Below are 26,913 nucleotides of genomic sequence, written 5' to 3' on the forward strand. Positions count from 1 at the left end.
GAGCCTTCAAGCATGAGTGGAATATTGATTTCAGCAGCGCTCGCATTGTTTCTGTTTTGGATCTCTTTTACTCTGAACTGAGATCTGATCGCACTCACCAGCTCAGGCAAATCCATGAGAAAGATCAAGGCCATATGTTCCAAGGCATAAAATGCAGTTTTATTCACAGGCTTTTGAGGTTTACATCACAGTTATCCCATTTGCCTATCATTGTGGATTGTGTTTTAGTTTCTTTAAGACCATAAGACACAGGGATAGAAGTAGGCCATTCAGCCCATCGAATCTGCTCTGCCATTCAATTGTCAGATCACAACTGTTCTGACAATCCTCAATTCACTCTCCTCTCTTTTCCTTATAATTTTTCCTCATTCCTTTACAAATTAAAAACCTCTCCGCTTTGAATCACATAATCACTCAGCGTCAACAGTCCTCTGGGAAAAAGAATTTCAAAGATCCACTATCCTCTGAGAGAAGAACTTCCTCCTCATCTCTGTCTAAAATGTAGAACATAGAACAGTACAGACCCTTCGGCCCTCCACGTTTGTGCCAACCTGTTATCCTACTCTACGCTCAAAATGTGCAACATATTATTCTGAGATTGTCCTCTGGTCCCAAACTCTACCACAGGAGAAACAACTTTTATCATCTCCTCTGTCATGTTCTCTTCACGGTACTCCAGCTGTGACCGGATTAATGCCCAGTATAATTTTAACAAACCTCCCTGATGAAGGGTAACAGCCCAAAATGTCGATTTTCCTGCTCCTCGGATGCTGCCTGACCAGCTGTTAATTTCCAGCAACACACTCTCAACTTCCTATGTTGATATTCCATTTCCTTTTGAAATGAAGGTGAACCTTCCATTTGCCTTCCCTTTTACTTGCTGAACTTAGCTTTTGATTCCCATATCCTTCTGCTCTGTTCTTTCTGCAGTCTTTCTCCATTCAAATAAAGTTCCATTCTATTCTTCCTGCCAGAGTGCATAACCTCACATTTCCCCATATTATAATCCATCTTGCTCACTCACTGAACCATCTATATCCCTTGATAGACTTTCTGTGTCAACCTCACTACTCCATTTACCAGCTATCTTTGTGTCACCCGCAAACTTGATTATAGTTTCTTTGGCTTTGTTACTCTTGTATTACTCTATATCTTATAATGTCATACATCCCGTGACCAAAGGCTGAAATCATGGGTCCCAGTGCCTCATCTTTCTGGGGTCCCTGACTCAAGCCTACCCTGCCACTGTCATCGACAAGAGTAAGTAGCCTTACTTTGATACAAAGTTCCAGGCCAGTGGCTCACTGGTTAGCATTGCTACCTCACAGCACCAGGGACTTGGGTTTGATTCCAGCCTGGGGCGACTGTCTGTGTGGAGTTTGCACATTCTCTCCATGTCTGTGTGGGTTTACCCCAGGTGGTCTGGTTTCCTCCCATAGTCCAGAAATGTGCAGGTTAGGTGGTTTGGCCATGCTAAGTTGTCCAGAGATATATAGGTTAGGTGGATTACCCATGGGAAATGCAGGAGTTATAAGGTAGGGGGAATGGGTTTGGGTGAGATGCTCTTCAGAGGGTCAGTGTAATCTCGATGGGCCGAATGGCCTGCTCTAACCCTGTAGGGATTCTAAGATGATTATCTCTTGTTATTGTCAGGCACTGCCTCTGAATCATCATAAATAACACAAACATCGGGATTACAAAAAGGCCTGGACACACCTGGTTCACCTTTGACCATCCAATTTGTTGCATGATAGATAGATGAAGTAATTGATGACTAATCAATTGCTATCCGTTATTTCTATGTAGTTGATGATTGTGATTTGCACTGCCTGAATGGCTGGGAAAGCAAATGCAATGGTCATTTTAAGGGCAATTGAATTTAAGCCTAAACATAAATATTTTCAGAGAATATACAGAGTGGGATTAATTGGAAAGCTTTTACAAGGTATTGGGGGTGCAGGCAATGAGATCCAAACTGAATTAGGATTAAGAATCCCTTCAGCATTGAAGCAGGTCATTCAGCCCATTAAGTCCGAAGGACAGCCCACCCTGACCCACCCACCCCTACCTGTAACCCTGCATTACCTATGGCCAATCCACTTAGACTGTACATCTCTGGACATTGTGGATTATTCCCATGGCCAATCCACACTAGCCTGAACATCTTTGGACTGTGGGAGGGAAGCAGAGCACCCAGAGGAAACCCACAGGGAGAATGTGCAAACTCCAAACAGACAGTCGTCCAAGGGTGGAATCGAACCCAGGTCCCATGAGGCAGCAGTGCTAAACACTAAGCCACCATGCCACTCTGAGTTAAAATAAATTAGCACTACAGTAAATCCTTGGTATCTGCAAAATCATGAATTAGTCAATCCATGCCAAGCAAAACTTGGTGTATCCATGATTTTTACCTATTTTTAACTTAAATGAGCTCTGCGCCCGGACCTTCCATCATTTGCAAGGGTTCTCGGGAAAAGAACCTCATGGATATTAAGGAATCCCTATTGACCTGTGTTGTATGATTCTGTGACAATTGGTTTTCACAGATCAAAACAGAGATGGAACAAAATCCACATGGTGGAATGTTTGTAGGTCATTAATATACCACCTGTTAAATGTGTCAGCTCTTCGTAAGGCTCCTAACTCTAATTCATAAGGTTCTGAATCCAAGTCCCTCTCAAGAAATTGATGACAAATACCAGTGTTTGCAGTCTAGGGGTGTGTTTTCACAGTAGAGTTAATTAGGTTCCTCTGATGGACATAAAATATCCCACGTGAAGAAGCATTGTAGTGTTTTTCTCAACATGACAAGGAAACAAATGATTCGGTAAATGTTACTTTGCTGTTTGTGGAAGCTTACTTCGGTCTCAAACCTACAGCAATGACTGCACTTTGTACATTCTTCATTTGGTTTAAAGTGCATTGAGATGTCCCCATTGGACATGACAAGTGAAATAACTGCAGAGAGGTCTGTATCCCATCCCTAAGTCAGCCTTTATTTACGCATGCAGAGTACATGACACTAACCCAGCTAGCTCCTGGCTAGTCTTCAGAGTGAACAGAACCTCTGACATTGCTGTTTTGTTTTATTTTCCCCACACTGCCGCCTAAGAGTGGTAGTGCTTATTTTTCCCCAGCACCCATGTCGTGTGGGTGTGGGTGTGGGACACAGTGAAAAACAAACAACCGAATAAATTGTTACTCATGTTCCACCACCAGGAAGAAAGGAAACACCAGAGTGGTCAGTGACAAGTAGTGCCCTTCACATCAAAGGGGACACTCCTGTTTATATTCTTTCCCTTTGATTTTTTTTTAACCAAAAAGCAGAAACCAACAGTATCAGTAACACACTGACTGTAGCACCAGCCAGCACAGAGTCAGTCCCCTAAACTGAGAAAACTCTAAATATCCTGTTTTTTTTTAACTCTATATCTCCTGGTTGTATGTATTTTTCTTTTCTTTTTTTTCTATTTTTCTCTTACGTTACCTCCACACTACCAACTAACAGCGGTAGTGCTTATTTTTCCCCAGCACCCATGTCGTGTGTGTGCAGGCGTGGGACACAGTGAAGAACAAACAAGTGCATAAATCTTTATTCAGGTTCCACCACGAGGAAGAAAGAAAACACCAGAGTGGCCAATGACAAGCAGTGCCCCTCTCGACAAAGGGGACATTCCTGTTTCTTTTTTTTTCCTGGTTATATTATGTTTTATTAAACAATTACAAGAACAGTTTACATAATAGTTTACAATTACAACTGTACACGAAGAAACAACAATTTTACAAGGGAGAGGAGCACCAAAGCCAGACCAAAAACCCTACCGTTCAACCAGTTTTCAGGGAAATGAGGAAAGCCTCAAATCCCAGTTTCAAACATTACAAGACAACAACAATGGCATTTGTACATGAGACAATCCAGTTACACAAAAAAAAAGTGCATACAATACAGGCCCAGCAAGCCCCCATCCCTCCCACCTTCCGGTCACTCTAAGGCAGCCCGCCCCTACACACCTTCCAGCTCCCGGTCCACCCCATGCCCCTTCCAGTTCTTGGTCCGCCCTGACACACCTTACGACCACTCTAGGACAGCCCACCCCGGTACCCGCCCGGGGTGACAGATGTCAGGACGGCCTACCCACCTTCTGGCTTCACTAACTACCCTCAGCACCTTTCGACCACCTCTGGGGTAGTCCACCCCGGTATCTGCCCAGGGTGACAGCGCTGAGGATGGCTACCTGCCTTCTGGCTCTCTGTCTGCCCCTATGTACCATTGGGCTCTCACCCACCCCGATGCGCCGCCCGGCCAGTGGGCTACCCTGATACACCTTCCAGCCACCTCTAGGACAGCCTGTCCCCTTCCCCAGGGATGACAGCATGCAGGGTAGCCCACACGCCTTCCAGATCTCAGCCTGCCCCTATACACCTTCTGGCTCTCGGCTGCTCTGACACACCTTCCGACCATGTCTAGGACAGCCCATCCCGATTACCCCTTCTTGGGATGACAGCAATCAGAACAGCCTACCCAATAACTGGCTCTCAGGGCGACTGGCATCAGGGTGGTCTACCCACCCTTCGGCTTTTGGGGTGACAGCTTTCAGGACAACCCATGAGCCTCCCAGCTCACAGTTAGACCTCCAGACCCAGGGACACACAAGACAGTGCAGGTGATAACCCAACAAGAAACATGATAGAGTTAATTGTGAACAAACAGAGTCCTTTCTGGCACACAGAGTCCAAATGGAGTCTTTAAAAAATATAGAGTCCACTCCAGTTGTCCACATGCGTTGTCAGAAGTGGAGTCCACTCCAACTGCAGAGTCCACCACTAAAAACAGGGTCCACAACCAAGGGCAGAGTCCACTCCCAAAGGCAGCAAATGCACACCCTACAGCACACAGCTGTTTGGTCTCCATGGAGCCCTGGCACATCCTTGGAGAGCCAGGGCCACTCACAGGAACACAGTACATTTTAAAGGTGGTTAACTCACAAGGGTTTTGGTCCATTCCTGAAGGCAAAGTCTTCTCCCAAACTCCAGGATACAGCAAGTGCTCACCTCCCAGTGCACACACACACACAGGTGTTCAATCTTCAGAGGTTCAGTCCCAAGGCCAGGCCTCCCCACAGGAACAGCTCCTCTGGTGAAAAGTATGTCTTCCACAAGGGCTCAGTCCAAACATCAAAAAGTGAAGACACATACAAAAAACAAAGAAAACTAGAGTCCAAGCCCTACTACCACAAAAATCAACATTTGTCCTTTTCTCAAAAGTAAAGGAAAGAGTAACACACAGGCTGTAACCAGCCAGTGAAACAATTCCCTAATGAGAACTGAGTCACACCTGAAACACATTGTGTGCATCAGGAGTTTAGAAATCAGTCCTCACTAAAGGAATACCAGTTAACAAACTGGCTAAATAATTCAGTCAGTTCAGGAATCAGGTTTTCCCTCTCCAAAAAATAGGGAAGCAGAAACCAACAATAACACACTGACTATGGCCCAGCCAGCACAGAGTCAGTCCCCTAAACTGAGGAGACTCTAAGTCTCCTGGTATTTTTCTACTCTAAATCTCCTGGTTGTATGTATTTTTCTTTTCTTTTTTTTCCTATTTTTTCTCTTACGTTACCCCCACACTACCACCTAACAGCGGTAGTGCTTATTTTTCCCCAGTATCCATGTCGTATATGTGCCGGTGTGGGAAGAACAAACAAGTGCATAAATCTTTATTTATATTCCACCATGAGAAAGAAAGGAGGGCCAATGACAAGCTGTGCCCCTCTCGACAAAGGGGACATTCCTGTTTCTATCTGTCAGCCAGGGCTCCCTGATTGGACCAAGTTAACAGCCCCAATCAGGGAACCCATATTCTATGAGGTCCTCCTAGCTGACCTCATTTCATTCACTACAACCAACACTGCGTGAGTATAAATCTTTTCCACTTCCAAGCTCACGAGGCTTACCATAAATCCAGTTTCAAATCACTCCTGCGGTCTCTCAATTTTTTTTTCATAGAAGCAAATTTATTGAAGGTTCATTTGACTGAATCAATATGAGGTGAAGGAGTCGGTTGTATCATCTTATCATTCAGTCACTGACATCACGTGTGCCTCCTTAACCTAGTGAGTTAAAAATCACACAACACCAGGTTATAGTCCAATTGGTTTATTTGAAAGTAGAAGCTTTCAGAACGCTGCTCCTTCGTCAGGTAGCTAGTGGGGGCATTCAGAGAAACAAATCTGAGGAAGTTTTTATACCTGCTAATGAATTATAAAGATTGTCTTTGTGACCTTGTGTGCAGGAACTACTGAACTGCATTCTCAGTCTCTCCCTCCACCCTCCACTTGGGCAGCATGGTAACTCACAGCACCAGGGTCCTAGGTTTGATTCCACCTTCGGGTGACGGTGTGTGGTTTGCATGCTCTCTCCATGCCTGTATGAGTTTCCTGTGTGTGCTCAAGTTTCCTCCGACAAAGATCTGCACATTAGGTAGATTGGTGGTGCTAAATTGTTCATAACGTCCAGGGGTGTGTACGTTAGGTGGGTTAGCCATGGGAAATGCAGGGTTGCAGGGATAGGTGTGTCTGGGGCGGGATGCTCTTTGGAGGGTCCGTGTGGACTTGATGAGCCAAATGGCCTGTTTCCACACTATAGGGGGCTCAATGATTAAAGTGTCACAATTTAGGAATGGGACTGTGTTTTGCTTGCATGTTTACGAATCTCCTAATCTTACTTGCCAGCTCATTTTCCATACTCACTTCAATTGACTTTTTTTGTCAACCTTCTCACAATTCATAGTCCTCACATAGTCCTTTGCAACAATTCCTTATTTTCCATACTCCTAAATTCAGAACTGGCATTATCTCTCTTCATAGAAATAATCCATTATCTCTGTAAAACATCAGTGAATTTCCATTTCACTGGTTCCACTAATTTACTATTTTTCCAATAATGGTGTCACCTGACCTGTGCTCCGAATGCCAGATATTGTGTGTTTACGGTTAATATTACATGCTTGTTTACTCTTCTGTGCTACATAATATAAACTGCAAAAGCAAGGACTTTATTTGCTTTAATGCTGTTATCTACATATGCTCCCACCTTTAATAACACATACCCCCTACAGCAAGCACTCAACTAATTGAGCGTTATTAGCTCATTTGTTATCTCGTCAATTTTAAATGTTACTGCATAAACTAAACGCTGCTCTGTTCTTTAACAACACAATTCTTTTGCAACTGAACTATATCCAGAAACAAGATTGCTACCCTGTGAATGCACTTTTCTTCCTGCGGACTCTTTTCATCAGGTTACTGTATCCAGTTGCCTAGGTTGGTGTCATCATCAAGTTTCAATACATTCCTAAGTCTGGATTCATTACCGACAGGGCTGTGTTTGTGCTCGTGACTGTACCCCGGCTTCAATTCACAGATGTGAATGCAATGGGTTTGGAGAACACAGCCCGGGAGAATGAGGGGACAGGAAAGGCTGTGGGGGAGTGGGAGTGTGAGGAGGGGGTGTGAGAGTGGCGACGGGGGGATAGGATTGTGCAAATGTCAGGGAGGGTAAGAGTGTAGGGAGGGCGGGTGAGAGTTGGGGGGGAGAAGGGTGAGAGTGGGGAGGGGGATAGGTCTGGGGGAAGGGGGTGATCGTGGAGGGGGAGAAGGGCTGAGATTGTGGGGAGGAGGGTGACCGGTTGAGAGTGAGGGGAGCGGGGTGAGAGTGTGGGGGTGAGGGGATGAGAGAATAGGGGTGAGGGGATGAGAGAATGGGGGTGAGGGGATGAGAGTGTGAGGTGAGGGGATGAGAGAATGGGGGTGCGGGGATGAGAGAATAGGGGTGAGGGGATGAGAGAATGGGGGTGAGGGGATGAGAGTGTGGGGGTGAGGGAGATGAGAGTGTTGGGTGAGGGGAAGGTAGTATGGGGCTCGGGTTGAGAGTTTGGGGAATGAGAGTGTGAGGAGGAGTGTGAGAGCTTGGGGAGTGGGGAGTGAGAGTGTGGGCAGGAGTGTGAGAGTGTGGGCAGGAGTGTGAGAGTGTGAGGAGGAGTGTGAGAGTGTGGGGAGGGGTGTGAGTGTGTGGGCAGGAGTGTAAGAGTGTGAGAGTTTGGGGAGGGGTGTGAGCATGGGGAGTGGGGTGAGAGCGTGTGGGGAGCGGGGTTGGGAATGTGGGGAGGAAGGTGAGAGAGTGTGGGGACAGGGGTGAGAGGTTGGGGCCGAGGGTTTGAGAGTGTTGGGGGGGGGGGGGCAAAGTAGGTGCTTTCTAGGTCTCTGGCCCACACCCTTACACCCTCACTCCGACGAATGTACTCACTTCTCGCTGCTGAGCCTCATTTCAAAATTGCGCATCGACTCTGCACGTGTGCGTATGACATCATTGAAATTTTAGATTGGATGTAAAGGGTCTTGGAATTGAGTGCATAAGCATTTCTGGATTAGATCGCAGTTACACCTACATTGTGAGTGTCAGCAGATGCTGCCCCACATTGATGGTAAATAAGAGCAGATCCTGACGTACAACCAGCCTCTGGTAAATCTCTGTTCACCCATTCTGCCTTTTGTCCATAATCCATCCATTTTGTTAGATGTTTCCTAATGGTGTGCACCACAATTGCTGCCACAATCCACAATCATTGACTGTCTCTCGCAGAAGGAGCTCTTTAATATTGGCTGTTGAAAGTAGCAAAAAGTTGGGAAATTTCACTGGTTACGTGAAACAAACATTTTGATGATGATGGTGCAAGTGTTCATGAAATCTTCTAACCCCAAAAATCAATTTGTTGTTCTGTCTGAGCCTGTCATCACTCACTGACACTGAGAGATGCATGAGGCAAATGCTGTCTCTCCTCACCATTATCCAGCACAGGAGGGGTCACCGCATCTATTCTGTCTGGAGAAACATCACTCGCTGGCTTCGTTTTCTAGGACATATCAATGTACAAGGATATCAGTATCATAGAGTCTTGGAGTCATAGAGATGTACAGCATGGAAACAGACCCCTCGGTCCAACTCGTCCATGCCAGCCAGATATCCTAAACTAATCCAGTCCCATTTGCCAGCACTTGGCCCATATCCCTCTCAACTCTTCCTATTCATATACCCATCCAGATGCCTTTTAAATGTTGTAATTGTGCCAGCCTCTACCACTTTCTCTGGAGGCTCATGCCACACACACGTACCACCCTTTGTGTGAAAAAGTTGCCCCTTAGGTCTCTTTTAAATCTTTGCCCCCTCAACCTAAATCTATGCCCTCTAGTTTTGGTCCTCCCTACCCTGGGGAAAAGACCTTGACTATTCACCCTGTCCATGCCCCTTATCATTTTATAAATCTCTATAAGGTCACTCCTCAGCCTCTGATGCTCCAGGGGAAATAGCCCCAGCCTATTCAACCTCTCCCTGTAGCTCAAATCCTCCAACCCTGGCAACATCCTTGTAAATCTTTTCTGCACCCTTTCAAGTTTCCCAACGTCTTTCTTATAGCAGGGAGACCAGAAGTGAGTGCAATATTCCAAAAGTGGCCAAACCAGTGTCCTGTACAGATGCAACGTGACCACCCAACTCCTACATTCAATGCTCTGGCCGATTTTACACAATGTGAATACCTTGTCCCACTCCAAATCCCAAACCACAGAACAACCTTCCTTAAAGTTTCATTGAATGGTTGCCAGATATATTCTGAGCATGTGGTGTGTTTCCTGCTGCTCGAACTGACACCCTTAAATCCTTGCAAAATATGGTGTGTTCCCCTCGTGAAAATTTCTGGAGGAAACACGAGATGACAGCTCAATGAAACTCTGAACTGCGCATTAATAATTATATACGACTCAGACCCTTCGGCTAGTTTAAGTTGCAGACTTACGTTTGTCAGATCTAATTCTGAAAATATCTGATTTCCTGATAGCATAGTGAACAGGATTGTTCACATTTGGAAAATTACGATATAGATTATGTTCTAATACCTGATTTGTGTTGCTTTTTATTGGTCATGTGCACATATGCTGCCATTCACCTTTGGGTGGCGCAGTGGCTCAGTGGTTAGCACTGCTGCCTCACAGCACCAGGGTCCCAGGTTTGATTCCAGCCTCAGGTGGCTGTGGAGTTTGCATATTCTCCCTGTGTCTGCATGGGTTTCCTCCCACAGTCCAAATATGTGCAGGTCAGGTGAATTGACCATGCTAATTTGCCCAGAGTGTTAGGTGCATTAGTCAGAGGGAAATGGATCTGTGTGGGTTACTCTTTGGAGGGCTGGTTGGGTCTGTTTCCACCCTGTAGGGAATCGAATCAAATCTAAAATTTCAACCAGTATGGGAGTAGTCTAACCGTTCTCTGTCTAGTGTTTTCAGCTATTGCTGCATTTTCTCACCTAAACCATGAGTCAGGTGATGAGTGGTGCCAACAAACTAGTCTCATGTTCCTCTGAACCCATGGGTTGGCTTTATTTCCTTGAGATAACTGAATACCCGAGGGTACTTGGCAACCATGTTGGCTTATGAATTTCTCTTCTATGCTAAAAGTTTGTTCCAGTTCAATTTCAGTATTTTTAACCATTGCCTTCTAAGCAAGGCTATTTCCTCTGTCTCTCACGAAGACGATAGAGAATTTTGCCCAGATTTGTTTTGCAGGTGAATACTACGCTACCCCTACCGAGGGCGTTCCCTCCTCCACAACTTCTGAATGCTACAGTGACTTAGGTTTTGACAGTATGGAGATTCATGAAACACATTGACAGATGCAACAACTGGGGCTCCACGACGTACAATTTAGACTGCAGTGCTCCGCGAACTTAGTTCAATATCCTTGTCCTTCTCATGATAAGGATTTGAACTGACCCCTTATTTACCAGCTGCTATTCATCAACCATGTACTGTGACTGTCGTTTCCTTCCATCCATTTCTTCTCCGCAAGCATTGGCATCTTATTTTTCTGTTTATCATCTTCCAACATGACTTGGTAGGATGATTCCTCCTCTTCAAGCTGGAGAATTTTGCCTAGACAAATGGACCACTCAATACCCAAACGCGGGATTACGTACCAGTATAAGGATTCCGTATCTGCCTTTGTTGGAGTATTTGGCTTATTCAACTACAGTTTGATTTACTCCATCAATGACTGATGGTTGTAAACTTTCACCATTTTAGTCATGTTCCATCATATCGATCATTCAATGGTGGGTTGACAAGCTATGTCAAGAGTGAGCAGTGACAGCAACTTTGAGTTCTCCTTAAATCGCACATGAATCTCTCCTTTAATCCTCCAAAATTACAATGGACGCACAGCTTTCACGAAACCACAATAAAATCCCCAGCATCCTCAATGGGCAACATTACTAGTAACTTTCCTGTGATCTCAAATGACTAAGAGCTGTAGCGTTGCTCAAGCTTGCACAAGAGTAAAAGTCATTAATAGAGTCATACAGGACGAAAACAGGCCCTTTGGTCCAACTAGTCCATGTCGATCATGTTCCCAAACTAAACTAGTCCCATTGCCTGTGTTTGGCCCATATTCCTCCAAACCTTTCCTAATCATGTCCTTATCCAAATATCTTTTAAATGTACCTATATCCACATCCATCACTTCCTCTGCCAGTTAATCCCACACACGAAACAATCTCTGTGTAAAAACATTGCCCCTCGTGTCTTTTTTAAAATCTTTCTTCTCTAACCTTAAAAATATGCCCCATAGTTTTGAACTCCCCTACCCTCGGGAAAAGACCCTTGCTATTCTTCTTATCTGTACCTCTCATGATATTATAAACTTCTACAAGGTCACCCCTCAACCTCGTATGCTCCAGTGTAAAAGTCCCAGTCTATCCAGCCTCTCCTTATAACTCAAACCCTCCATTCCCAGAAGCATCCTGGTAAATCTTTTCTGAACCCGCTCCACTCTAATAATATCCTTCCGATAGCAGGGTGACCAGAACTGGACACAGTATTCCAGAAGATTCTACTAGTAATACCTTCTGATGCAGCAATCTTTGTAGCTCAGTCCACCCACATGTGCAAACCACAAAAATGGGACTAAAACTATTTATCAGCAGAAAATAAATCCCAATTTTTCCAGTGCTTTGCCAAAAGGCTCTCACCAACAGTGAGATCTTTGCAGGACTAACATTAGACACAGTATATACAGCACCTCAGAAGTCAACCCCTAACTATGATCAGGAGGGAGCTGAAAGTATTCAAGCTGAAAGTAGCTGGCCTATGACTCCTATTTATTTTAACTTTCAAGGAAGCTTTTGACTTTTTTCTTAAACTTTAAAGAAAACAGGCATTTGGTTCATGTAAAAACATGTCGTCCAACTTGACAGAATTCAGCTATAATGTGCATTTCGTTAACGCAAATTCGCTGTAACGCAGTCGACGAATTGGGGACACTCTACAGCGCAAACTTTTAAAAAGTGTGTTGGTGGTAACGCGATTACATCTTTAAGTACTGCTTCTAAAGCGTGATTTTTCTATCAAGTGGGTTGCATGAGAATGAAACCATCACCTTACAGAAGGACTATCTGTACCTTGGAATGACATAAAGTAAACATAAATATAACAGCAGCCACAGAAGGGTGTTACTATGGTTAGCAAAGCACATAGGATCTTTTGGCTCCTCCCACAGATGGATTCAGAAGAAAGGTAAGAAACTTCAGCTGAATCTTTGCTAAATTCTATTTCGGCCACAACTAGAATATTGTATCCAGTTCTGGTCACCACATGTTTTGGAAGGATAAGGGTCCTTGAGACTATGGAGGAGAGTTGTGTTCAGAGTCTCTTCCGAGTTGCATAGCCACTTGGAGGTATCGCACATGGCGATCGAAATGCTGACCAATTGACATCTGCTTCCAAAAGCCACTGTCCCGCACATTCCTCAGAGATCAGTGCAGTGTTGAGAATAATTAGGGAATTAGGTTGTGTTATGTCATGGAGCTGCTGTGCAATGCACCTTTAAGAAACATGATTGTCATATCCTCGCTGTTATAGCATGTGACCCACAGATGTAAAGGTCTCCATCTTCATCTGGGCCACTTGAAGCCTGACATCTTGTTGTGCTACTGTTTGTCACTGAAAGCTTGGTATCAGCCCAGATGCTGAAGTGCTTGCCTCTGTAATGCTATGAGCCGTAATAAACATCAATTAAATCTTTCAGTATGAAGTTATCTTTGTATAGTCCTTATGTAATGGCAGCAAATGTAAATATTGCCTTATTGGGTACAAATATCTTGTTAGTATCAATAACTGACATCATGGTTACAGATCATAATGGCAGCACATTGGTAAACAGCTGTGGCCTCTTATAGAAAAATCAATGGTTGATACTTGGAATCCTCACTGAAGATCAGATAGCCTTGAATTTAAAGCATCCCAATTTCAGTGAATACAAATCTACAAATTAAAATAAATAAATCAGTGGCAGATACTTGGAATCCTCACTGAAGATCAGACGGCCTTGAAATTAAAGCATCCCAATTTTAGTGAGTACAGATCTACAAATTAAGCAACTAAAGGGCTTCCTGCTTAAAATATGAATTCTGTCAAGCTGGAAGACATGTTTTCACAGGAAGCAAATGCTTGTTTTCTTTCTTAAAGTTTAAAAAACAAGTCAAAAGCATCCTTGAAAGTTAAAATAAATAGCAGTCATAGGCCAGCTGCTTTCAGCTTAATTATAGAGCTTTCCTGATCATAGTTACAGCTTTGAAAATGAACTTTTCTGACCTCAGACATGTTACCTGTAAACAGAGGTCAGTTGGTTCTGTTACCTGGTCTCTTCACAACACAGCACCAGTACAGGGGGGAACCCTGCGTGAGTTCACTAGATTTACCTGGTGTGAATATTGTTTGGTGGTACAAAAGAGGGGAAAATAAAAGTACAAAAGAGAAGAAAATAAGCCCTATGTTCTACTAAATTAAAAAAAAGGCAAAGACCTTCAACCAGAAATGAAGGGCAAATATTTAATTATAGAATAAGCAGCAAGTGATCTCTTTACTGAATTAAAGCACCAAGTGCAGCTTTAATTTGTAGATAACCTGATGTGTTCCAAAGAACAGATCTCTGTAAATCTTACTTGCTAGCAGCAAGGAGGGGCTTTGCAGAATTAATGCATCCAGTCTTTCCACAGAAGGTCAGAGCCATCAGAAAAGATTTGGAGTACTCAAAGACCTGCTCAAGTTACAAATTAACTTCAGTATTAACAGACTCCAGCTCATGCCTACTTACAGGATGCTTCAGAGAACATCTCCAGGACACATGTATATCCGTGTTCCATAAAGACCGTTCCCTCCGTGACTCTAGTGTCAGGTCCACGTCCCAAACCAGCCCGTCCTCCCCTCCTGGCACCTTCCCCTGCCACCACAAGAAGTGCAAAGCCTGCGTCCACACCTCCCCCCTCACCTCCATCCAAGGCTCCAAAGGAGCCTTCCACATCCATCAGAGATTCACCTGTACTCCCACACATGTCATTTACTGTATCTGTTGCTCCTGATGTGGTGTCCTCTACATTGGGGAGACAGGACGCCTAACTCCGAAACACTTCAGAGAACACCTCCGAGACACCCGCACCAACCAACCCCACCGCCCCGTGACCGAGCACTTCAACTCTCCCTCTCACTCCCCCAATGACATGTAAGTCCTGGGCCTCTTCCATCGCCAAACCCTAACAACCCGATGCCTGGAGGAAGAGTGCCTCATCTTCTGCCTTGGGACACTGCAACCACACGGGATCAATGTGAATTTCACCAGTTTCTTCATCTCCCCTCCCTCCACCTTAGCCAGTTCCAACCTTCCAAATCAGCACCACCCTCTTGAACTGTCCCACCTGGCCATCTTCCTTCCCACCTATCTGCTCCACCCTCCTCTCCAACCTATCACCTTCATCTCCACTTTCATCTACCTATAGCATTCTCAGCTACCTTCCCCCCACAACCACCCCACCCCTCCTCCCATTTATCTCTCTATTCCCTTGGCCTACAAGCCTCATTCCTGATGAAAGACATGTGCTCGAAACGCTGATTCTCCTTGGATGCTGCCTGACCGGCCGTGCTTTCCCAACGCCACACTCCCGACTCTAGCTCATATTTAACAGATATCGTATAGATGGGTTTTTCACAAGATAATACAACAAAAGGTTGTGACACACTGTGAACAGCTCTCAGAGGCTATTGAATAGATAATAACTTCTTCGCCAAATGAAACCTTCAGGAAGGATCTTCAGGGTAATAGGGCCATTGACACCTCAAAGGTACACGGCAGTATGAGGCCATTCTGGCAGGTCAGCAACAGTTATGTGCATGAGGTGCATCAGGCAGAAAGGTACACACAACCAACAAGGTTGATAATGGATGTGTTTTGTTGTATCTATCCAAATACTGTCCAGCTTTCTCTTCACCAACTGCAAAGCGTGTGGCAGCAAAAGACATTGGGCATGTGTAAGAAAACCAGTTCGCAAGGCAAAGCCAGGTTCCAGAATGAAACACAGGTGCCCCACAAGACAATGCAACACCCACAACACTGGCAGCAAGGCAAATCCTAAGAGTTACACAAATACAACCATGTGCAAAGTCAACTGAGCAGGAAGCAATTTTTGGAACATGATGCAGTTCACCATACCGTCAGCCTCACACACGATGTCAACGGTAGAAGGTGATTAGAGGTTTTTACAACCATTAACGTCATCTGCCCCGAAAAAGCAGGCAGATACATAATAAAAACTAAAATCAACACAGGAATTAGGTGAAAGTGAGGACTGCAGATGCTGGAGATTAGAGTCGAGAGAGTGGTGCTGGAAAAGTACAGCAGGTCAGGCAGCGTGCGAGGAGCAGGAAGATCAACCTTTCAGGCGAAAGCCCTTCATCAGGAAAGAGACTGGGAGCCTCGGGGGAGGGGGGAGGGGGCTGGAGTGGAGAGATAAATGGGAGGGGGTTGGAGCTGGGGGCAAGGTAGCTGAGAATGCAATAGGTGGATGGAGACGGGGGTAAAGGTGATAGGTCAGAGGGGAGGGTGGAGCGGATAGGTGGGAAGGGAGATGGACAGGTGGGACACGTCACGAGGACGGTGCTGAGCTGGAAGGTTGTAACTGGGGTAAGGTGGGGGGAGGGGAAATGAGGAAACTGGTGAAGTCCACGTTGATGCCCTGGGGTTGAAGTGTTCTGAGGCAGAAGATGAGGCGTTCTTCCTCCAGGCGTCGGGTGGTGACGGAATGGCAGTGGAGGAGTCCCAGGATTTGCATGTCCTCGGCAGATTGGGAGGGGGAGTTGAAATGTTGGGCGACGGGGCGGTGTGGTTGATTGGTGCAGGTGTCCCGAAGATGTTCCCTAAAGCGCTCTGCAAGGAGGTGTCCTGTCTCCCTAATGTAGAGGAGACCGCATCGGGAGCAACGGATACAATAAATGATATTAGTGGATGTGCATGTGAAACTTTGATGGATGTGGAAGGTTCCTTTTAGCCCTTGGATGGAGGTGAGGGGGGAGATGTGGGCGCAGGTTTTGCAATTCCTGTGGTGGCAGGGGAGGGTGCTGGGAGGGAAGGTGGGGGGTGTGGACCTGACGAGGTCGTCACAGAGGAACGGTCTTTATGGAAAGCGGATAGGGGTGGGGAGGGAAAATATATCTCTGTGATGGGGTCTGTTTGTAGGTGGCGGTAATGGCGGAGGATGATGAATCTATACGGAGGTTGGTGCAGTGGAAGGTGAGGACTGGGTGATTCTGTCCTTGTTGCAGTTGGAGGGGGGAGGTTTGAGTGCGGACATGCAGGACGTGGATGAGATGTGTTGGAAGGTGTCATCATCCACATGGGAGGGGAAATTGCGTTCTTTAAAGAAGGAGGCCATCTGGTGTGAACTGTGGTGGAACTGGTCCTCCTGGGAGCAGATGCAGAGGAATTGGGATTACGGGATTGTGTTTTTGCATGAGGTAAGGTGGGAAGAGGTTGTAATTCAGGTAGCTGTGAGAGTCGGTGAATTTGTAAAAAATGTTAGTGTCAAGTCGGATTCATTAATGGAGATGGAGAAGTCCAGAAAGAGGAGGGAGGTGTCAGAGATGGTCCAGGTGAATTTAAGGTCAGGGTGGAATGTGCTGGTGAAGTTGATGAACTGCTCAACCTCCTCATGGGAGCACGTGGTGGCGCCGATGCAGTCATCAATGTATCGGAGGAAAAGGTGGGGAGTGATGCTGGTGTAACTCCAGAAGTTAGACTGTTCCACGTAACTAACAAAGAGACAGGCATAGCTGGGGCCTATGCGGGTGCCCATGGCTACCCCTTTCGTCTAGAGAAAATGGGAGGATATGAAGGAGAAATTGTTGAGGGTGGGGACCAGTTCAGCCAAACAAAAGAGAGTGCCAGTGGAAGGGTACTGGTGGGAACGTTAGGAGAGGAAGAAACAGAGGGCTTGGAGGCCTTGGTCATGTGGATGGACGTGTAGAGGGACTGGATGTCCATGTTGAAGATGACGCATTGAGGGTCAGGGAAATGGAAGTCTTGGAGGAGGTGGAGGGCGTGTTTAGTGTCATAGAACATAGAACATCGAAGAATACAGCGCAGTACAGGCCCTTCGGCCCTCGATGTTGCGCTGATCAAAGCCCACCTAACCTACACTAACCCACTAACCTCCATATACCTATCCAATGCCCGCTTAAATACCCATAAAGAGGGAGAGTCCACCACTGCTACTGGCAGGGCATTCCATGAACTTACGACTCGCTGAGTGAAGAACCTACCCCTAACATCAGTCCTATATCTACCCCCCCCTTAATTTAAAGCTATGCCCCCTTGTAATAGCTGACTCCATACGTGGAAAAAGGTTCTCACTGTCAACCCTATCTAACCCCCTATATGGGGGAGTACCTGGACCAGAGGAATAGGATAGTATTGAGCTAGGTGGAGATGAAATCAATGAAGCAAGAGCAGGCTGAGACGATGGGTCGGCCAGGATAGTCAGGCTTGTGGATCTTGGGTAGGAGGTAGAACGGGTGGTGCAGGGTTCCTGAACTATGAGGTTGGAAGCTGTGGGTGGGAGATCCCCTGAGGTGATGAGGTTGTGTACAGTTTGGGAGATGTTGGTTTGGTGATGGGAGATGAGGTCATGGTCGAAGGGGCAGTAGGAGGAGGCATCTTCAAGTTGGCAAATGGCTTCAGCGGAGTAGAGGTCAGCATGCTGCACCCCTCCCCCCTTGTCCACTAGTTTGATGGTGAGGTTGGGGTTGGAGCAGATGGAGTGGAGGGATGCACGTTGTGAGTTCACTGGTTTGATGGAATTCATGCCAGCTAGCATCCTGAAAGACATGTCACTCTGCAAGTATGCAAGAACCAGTCTGTCAGTGTAAAATGAGGCACCAATTCTGTGCAATGGTACATTCGGGCCATAGCACCAATCCACACGCTTAGCATGGCTTCATAAAATCCTCTGTCCTTGTGGATCCCAACAATCCAGCAGCAGCAAGGCCAGTAGTATCCAAAGATCTTGGTACAGTAACTCCAGATTCAAACCACATTGACTGTGGTGCAACTGAGCACCTGGATCACAACTGAATCAGGCTCTGCTTTGTCTGGCTTGCTCGTCACCTCCTCAAAGAATCCTGACAGATGTGTCATGCATGACCTTCCCTTGATGAAGCCGTGTTGACTCAGCCCCAGATTACCATGCACTTCCAAGTACTCTGCAATCTTGTACTGCTCGTTCTCCTGTGACACGCATTTTGTTAATTCGAACTCGGTGTAACATGATTGATGAATTGAGGATGCTGTTTCTAAAGCACAAACTTTTGAAGCGTGTGTTGGTGGCAACGCAATTACATCACCAACACTTTAAGCACAATTTCTAAAGCGTGATGCTCCTACAATGAGGGATTGCTCAAGAACACAACCATTGTGTTATAGAAGGATTACCTGTACTTAATCTTAGTAACGATTGAGGTCAGCCTTACCAGCCTATAGTTTCCTGTTTTCTGTCTCTCTCCCTTCTGATAGAAGGTTGTTACATTACCCATTTTCCTGTCTCCAGGGTCCCTCTCTCGCTGACTCCAATGATTCCATTGGCGGTGAGCAGCAGATGTGATCTACTTGGTTTTCCAAAAGACCTTTGACAAGGTGCCACACAGGAGGCAGCAAAATAAGAATCCATGGTATTAGGGAGAAATATATGGCATACATACAGGATCTGCTGACTGGCAGAAGGCAGAGAGTGGGAATAGGAGAAAGTGAGGACTGCAGATGCTGGAGATCAGAGTCGAGAATGTGGTGCTGGAAAAGCACAGCAGGTCAGGCAGCATTTGAGGAGCAGAAAAATCGACGTTTCGGGCATAAGCTCTTCATCAGGAAATTGGGAATAAAGGGGTCTTTTTCAAAATGGCATCCAATGGCTGGTGGAGTTCCGTAAAGGTTAGTATTGGGATTACAGCTATTCATGTTATACAGTAATGATCTGGGCTAAAGGAACTGAAGGCCTTTTTGCTAAGCTTGCAGATGACACAAAGATAGGTGGAGGGACAGGTAGTGTTGGGGAAGCGGGGATGCTGCAGGAGGACTTGGACAGCAATGAACCAAACCACAAATTGGAGGAACAACACCTCATCTTCCACCTTGGCAGCCTGCAGCCTGGAGGAATCAACATTGAGTTCTCCAATTTTAAATAACCTCCTTTACCATCCCCCGACTCCATTCCCAGCCCCTCCCTCTCCCTTCCACACCTCCCAGCTACCTACTGGATTCATTCCTCCCATTAACCAACCAGGTCGTACCCTCTACCTGTCTTCACCCATCCCCACTTCACCACCCTGCCTACCCCTCACTTCCCCTACACCCACCCCCAGTCCTGAGGAAGGGTTGCAACTGAAACATTAGCTTCTCCAACTCCTGATGCTACCTGGTTTGCTGTGTTCTCCCAGCCTCCTGCCTGTCTACAAAGTACTTGGACAGGCTGGGAGAGTTGATAAAGAAGTGGTGGATGGAATACAATGTGGGGAAGTGTGAGGTTATGCACTTTGAAGGGAAGAATAAAGGTGTATATTACCTTCTAAATGGGGAAAAGCTTTCAACATCTGGTATACAAGGGGACTTGGGAGCCCTGGTTCAGGATTTGCTTAGGGTTAACGTGCAGATTCACTTGGCAGTTAGGAAAGCAAATTCAATGTTAGTATTCATCTTGAGTGGATGAGAATACAGGAGCAGAGATGTACTGTGAGGCTGTATCAGGCGCTGGTCATATCGCATTTGGAATATTGTGAGCAGGTTTGGGCCCCGTATCTAAGGAAAGATGTACTCTTCAGAGTGCATTTACAGGATTGATCCTGGGAATGAAAGACTTGTCATATGAGGAGCGGTTTAGGACTTGGGTCTGTACTCAGTGGAGTTTGGAAGGGTGAGGGAAGATCTCACTGAAATTTATAGAACACAGAGAGGCCTGGATAGAATGGACATGAAGAAGGTGTTTCCACTAATAGGAGAGACTAGGACCCAAGGACGCAGCCTCAGAGTGAAGGAATGGCCCTTTAGAACTGAGTTGAGGAGTAATTTCTTTAGCCGGGGGGAGGGGGTGTGATCCTATGGAATTCATGGTCACAGAAGGCTGTAGAGAATATTTTAGACAGAGATAGATGGATTGTTGATAGGTAAAGGGATCAAGGGTAAAGGGGAGAAAGCAGGAGATTGGAATTGAGAAACATATCAACCATGATCCAAATGGTGGAGCAGACTCGATGGGCTGAATGGCCTCATTCTGCTGCTATATCTTACGGTCTTTTAGTTAAAATTGAATGTGATTTTAAGGTCAATCTGTGACACTTTGGCAAGTGTGATCAGTTGTACTCAGCACTGCTACAGGTGACCAGCTGTAAGAATTGCAAAAGACTGTAATTCAGGGATGCGCGAACAGTATTAAAGGAGTACTTGAGAACATTCATTTATTTTGCATGTGAGGCGCATCAGACATAACCGCTCCAGCAGTGGAGAGAGTCTGTCCTGGTACATAATGTTCCATCCAATCATTGCACAAAAATAGCAACAGACCTATTCACTCTGTACAGTGAAGATGACATCTTCAAATTTCCTTTTGTTCAATGAGTACAGCCATTGCTGACACGATGAGTGCTATTTTTGGTTCATTCGACGTAGCAGAACAGATAGCGAGTAATAAGAGACTGCAATTTAGTGTCAAACTGTTTCAAGGTTTCTGCTAATTGGGGATTGACCCCAAATGGTCTAGGAGGGTGTATGGTAGGTATTATCTAATCTATGGAGAAAGTGAGGACTGCAGATGCTGGATTATCTAATCTATACATTAACACATTGAGTGTTGAGCAACAAAGCGAGATTTTCACATTGCATTGCTAAGCATACACCAATGAGAAAGGACCACCATCTCCAGCGTCATTTTTGCTCAGATGTCAAGTGCGAATGATCCAGCCCAGCAAGCAATTGCTTAACCGTTCAAAGACACATTTTGTTCAAAAACAGAGGAGAATAAAAGGCCAGGGAGCAGCTACAATGATGGTGCTGCATTGTGGGAGATGGGAACAGAAGCTGCTCAGACCAGTGTAAGACACATCAATCGTGCACAGATAGAGTGAGGTCAAACACTGTGGTGATGATTGTGCTATGATGTTGAGTGACAGCAACCAACAGCAAGTTCCCCATTTGTGGGCGGCACGGTGGCACAGTGGTTAGCACTGCTGCCTCACAGCGCCAGAGACCTGGGTTCAATTCCTGCCTCAGGCGACTCTCTGTGTGGAGTTTGCACATTCTCCCAGTGTTTGCGTGGGTTTCCTCCGGATGCTCCAGTTTCCTCCCACAGTCCAAAAATGTGCAGGTTAGACGAATTGGCCATGCTAAATTGCCCGTAGTGTTAGGTGAAGGGGTAAATGTAGGGGAACGGGTCTGGGTGGGTTGTGCTTCGGCAGGTCGGTGTGGACTTGTTGGGCCGAAGGGCCTGTTTCCACACTGTAAGTAATCTTAAAAAAAAGACACCAAGTTGTCAAATACATGTAACAGAGAATCACACATACTCCTTCAGATGGTATGTACAATCGCCAGATCAGTTGTCTCCAAAGCATTATATTGAAATTTGAATTGTTAATCTTGTTCCCCATTTGTATAGTTGTCAAGTTGAACAACATGTAGTTATTACATATCTGTTTGCGATATTTATTTTTCTTCAGAAAGGGAAGAATGTTGTGTTCTGTCTCACAGCTCGTAAGTCAACATCACTTTAAGAGACATGTTTGTCACTGATTCACAGCATGTGACCCAAGAGTATAAAGGTCTCCAACTCCATCTTTGCTAGGACCTACCTGAAGCATGACATGTTGATGGAGGTGTGCTCACTGTTTGTGACTCCATGTCTTAGTGTTAGCCCAGACACCGAAGTAACTATGTCTGTAATATGTGTATATATTAGGAGCTGTAGTTAACACCAATTGAATCTTTTAGTGCTACATTATCCATATCTAGTTCCTGTGCTACAAGAGCAAATGTATGTGTTACTTTATCAGGTTTCAGAAGTCCATGGCACCATGGTGGATTTACCACAAATAAGGGATTTTTAGCTTCAAGTTTAGGTTGGAGAAAACCACGGGTTGGATAGTTTGTTAGAAACTATGACAGTCATTAATGTGGTAGACACAGAAGGGTTGTTCCCATTAGCTGATGATAAAAGGACAAGGGAACGCAGGCTACATTAAGACAAAACATACAGAGACGGTGGTGGGAGGTGGACAGGGTGCTCTGAGAGAGATCTTATTTTTATGCCGTGAATAAGAATGATTTGGAAGCCACTGCCATCTAGAATGGTGGAGGTGGAGATGATTAATAACTATAAAATGAAATTTGGGAGCTCACTTGAAGGAAATTACCTTGCCGGGCTATGAGGATAAAATGTGGGAGTAGGGCTCGCTCGATTGCTCTCCAGAGAGCTGATTCAGTTACAACAGGCTAATTGTCCTCCTGCCCTGTATCAACTCTAGAGGTGATGCACTGGGGCCAGCTTGAGAATGTAGAGTGAGGGGTCTGGGGTTGAGATGTAGGTGAACGCACCCTCCTTCTCAGATAATTTTCGCTGTGAGACTTTGAGCTGCTTCTCACATGGTATCCAGGAGGTGGCGCCACACTCCTGCTGCTGACCTCTTGTGCCAGCTGTAGTGACCACACTTCCTCAGCCAACTCTTTTCAATAGTTGACATTCCCTTGGGAGCTCAGCACATCCAAGGCGGCTGTTACAAAAGTCTAATGCAGCTGATCACCTCCTATTGCAACTTACGTTGCTGAAGTATATATTTGACTAGTGGGTTTAAAACTGCACAATACAGGTGGGTCATCACACCCATGGACCGCCAAGTTACATAAGCTGTATCACAGACAAAAATGCTTCTCATATTATTGGCTTTTCCACACATTCTTGCCCTCTACTATGCTGCCAGAGCATTTGAATGTGAAAATCCAGGGCACATACTCCCTGGTGTTCTGACCAATATTTGTCCCTCAACTAGCGTCATGAAAGACGAATTATCTCATCATTCGCTCGTTGCTCTTTGCTGGACCTTCCGCACTTCCTTAGTTCAGAAGTCTCTCATTGGCAGCACATATCTTTGGGATGCCTGCTATGACTTACGTGCTACAGAAATACAAAATCAGCTTTTGTTCAGCCCTGCTGTTCTTGCTTCTTTCTTAGGGATGAGACCTCCTTGAGTACATTCTGCGAAAACACACACCTGACTTGGACTCTCATTTGACGGTTCACAGAATCGTACATGCCTTGGCCCTTTGGGTCTGTGCCTACACTGGTCCCATGTTCCCACACCAGGCCTGTATGCTTGCTTTCATACAATCCCTACAGCGTGGAAGCAGCCATTAGGCCAATGGAGTCCACACCAACCATCTGGAGATCATCCCTCTCAGACCCAGTCCCCTACCTTACCAATGGCTAACCCACCTAGCCTACCCATCCTTGAACACCAAGGGCAATTTAGCATGGCCAATTCCCTTAACCTGCATTTCTTTGGACTGTGGGAGGAAACTGGAGCACCCAGCGAAAGCTCTCATAGACACGGGGAGAATGTGCAAACTCCATGCAGGTAGTTGCCCTCGGCTGGAATTGAACCAGGTTCCCTGATGCTGTCAGGCAGCAGAGTTAGCTACTGAGCTACTGTGCCGCCCAGTTGGATAACGTTAGATGAAAACATGCTGGTCTCGCTGCCTGTGTCACAGATATGATCCTGATTTTTAGATATTCATTGTAGCTTTCTCTAGATACTCTGTAAGATTGAAAGGGGTGTCAGTTAGTTGGGTGACCAATTAGTTATGCCAACAATGTGGGTTCAATTCCTGCACTGTCTGAAATTACCATGAAGGAATCTCCTTTACAACCTCTCCCCTTACCTGCGGCATGGTGACCCTGGGGTTAAACCCCACCAGGTGTCTCTCTCCAATGAGAGACCAGCCCTATGATCTGCTATGACTATGGTGACTTTGCCCGTTAGAAATCAGCTACATTTTCTTGCGGGGCATTTTGACAGCCTTTTTATTAATAATCCAGAACAAGAAATAGCTGCTGGAGAAGAGAACCCAACGGAAACTTTCCTGCACATTTTTAAAGTCTGTCTTTACAGAGGCACAAATTGCAAACATAAATAAACCCAACAACCACAGTTTGAGTCTGTGTCTGTTTACAGGCAGCAGTAAGTTTCCCAGTTAATGCCAACCACCCACACAGAATGAAACTCAATTAATAGATTCCCTTCACCCTCTTTCAATCAAAATGAGAGGTCACATTACAACCAAAATTACAAACTGAACAAAACCGCACACTCCATATTCTATGCAAAGCATTAACTTTTGAGATATCCCTCCCTCCACAAACCCTGGCAATTTCTTTATAAACACATTTGCTTTTGTAAAAGGATGACTTGCCTGTAATAATTTGATTTGAGAGTTTTCCTCACTCCAGAATTTGTCTCAAGCCAACGAGGGCATCCGTAACCTTTTCTTATTCACACTATTTCTGTGGTGAGGAATGGTTTGGGTATAATGGAGATTCAATTCCCCCACAATATGGGGGTGTAAGCAAAACTATTTGCATCATGCACACTATCCCACAATGATCGTAATGGTTGTTTATGAATGCCTGTGTGCAAAATCTCCCTTCATATTTTTTGACACAGTGGATCGCCTGCACAAGAGTTTTAGCCAGGTGCTTTGAACAAGTGTGCCTTGTATTATTTTCTTAGCCTCCCAAGCTGAAGGACAACATTTTCCGTTCAGAAATCATTTGTAACCAGCTGCAATAAAATAGTAGGAAGATTAGCATGGGAAGCATGTTATAGACCAGACTGAATCCCCTCAAAATATATCAAGGAGATAACCTCGACCCTAAATTTTATCTTATTTAAAGGCAAGTGTAAGGTCCTGTGTTCCAGATGTGATTTATTTGCCAAACTACCAGGCTTTAAGTAAAACACACTTTATTCTTACACTACAGTCAAAATACAAATGCAAAATGAAGAATTAGCATCACGTTAATTCTATTAAGAGGCTTAATAAAATAATTTATTATTTAATGCTCATCAACTACTCCAATATAGCGCATCCCATAAACACATCCTTGGCAAAGGCAAATTCAGCAAAACACATTAACCTCACTTGTCATTTCCTCCAGATCAGGAGGACGAACACCAACAAAATGAATCGAGCAGCACAGAGAGAACTCAAGTTTTTTGCAGCAGCAGCAGAGAGAGCTGCATCTAGCAGCTTCAACTCTGAAAAACCCCAACTTCAATAACTGAAAGCAAAAACTAAAACCCTGGGTCTGTGAGAGCATCACTCTGCCCATTTATGCTTTTTCTGTCTAATTTGTTAAAAAAAACCCTAAACTTGTTTTTCTGCTTTCCATGGAGCAGACACCTCAGTACCAGATTGATTATGTCCCTTTTCAAGAGAAACAAGACAGAACAAACCCCTCTTAAAGACACATTTTGTCACTAAAAAGGACTCATTTATTGTGGATGGGCACTGAAGTCTGCATTTTCTGGGTATAATTTTTCTAACCTTTCCTTTACCCTGAAAATATTATTGATTTTAAGGTGCTTCATCATATAATGTCAATCAAAACCAGCATTTGGATTAATATGGGCCCCAAGCAGCTCAAATGAACAATCAAGCCTTTCAATTGCTCGGTCTTTTTCTTGGTAATAACTTCATTTTATTTTCTGTGGTGAGGAATGGTTTGGGTATAATGGAGATTCAATTCCCCCACAATATGGGGGTGTAAGCAAAACTAGAAATCACTGGATGCTAAATGTATAGAATATATGTATATATATAAGTGAGTAAGATGAAGCAGATAAGAAGTTAAAAGTCAAACACCAGGTTATAGTCCAACAGTTTTATTTGGAAGCACTAGCTTTCGGAGCGTTGCTTCTTCATCAAGTAGCTGTGGAGTAGGACCACAAGACACCGAATTTATAGCAAAAGGTACAGTGTCATGTAGCTGAAATATATTAAACAAACTTAGATTAAGTTTTTCATCGTTTAGAATGGTTTTGCTCATTTTGGTTCTTTAATGGGTAAATCCCAGAACTCCTTTCAAGTCACATTCTCAAGATAATTTCAGGTTTTCTAAATGTGCCATCTCAGATCTGAAGAAATCCTCAAGTTATCTTGAGAATGTGACTTAAAAAAGAGCCCTTGGATTAACATATTAAGGAACTGAACCAGCAAAATCAGTCTAAAAGATGAAAGACTTAATCTAAGTTTGTTTAATATATTTCAGCCACATGACACCGTAACGTTTTGCTATAAGTTCTGTGTCTTATGGTCCAACTCCACAACCACCTGATGAAGGAGCAGTGCTCTGGAAGCTAGTGCTTCCAAATAAACCTGTTGGAGTATAACCTGGTGTTGTGTGATTTTTAACTTTGTACACCCCAGTCTAACACCGGCATCTCCACATCAGAT

At 45.0% G+C, this 26,913-nt stretch overlaps 1 protein-coding gene across 1 annotated transcript in view; it reads left to right on the forward strand.

Moving 5' to 3' along the window:
- The window catches only part of LOC140458481 (nuclear receptor ROR-alpha A), a 915,004-nt gene that overhangs the window by 175,893 nt on the left and 712,198 nt on the right, over positions 1-26,913 (forward strand). The gene's annotated exons all lie outside the window — the stretch shown is intronic.

The sequence above is a fragment of the Chiloscyllium punctatum genome, chromosome 33 (genome assembly GCF_047496795.1).
Source record: "Chiloscyllium punctatum isolate Juve2018m chromosome 33, sChiPun1.3, whole genome shotgun sequence".
NCBI lineage: Eukaryota > Metazoa > Chordata > Chondrichthyes > Orectolobiformes > Hemiscylliidae > Chiloscyllium > Chiloscyllium punctatum.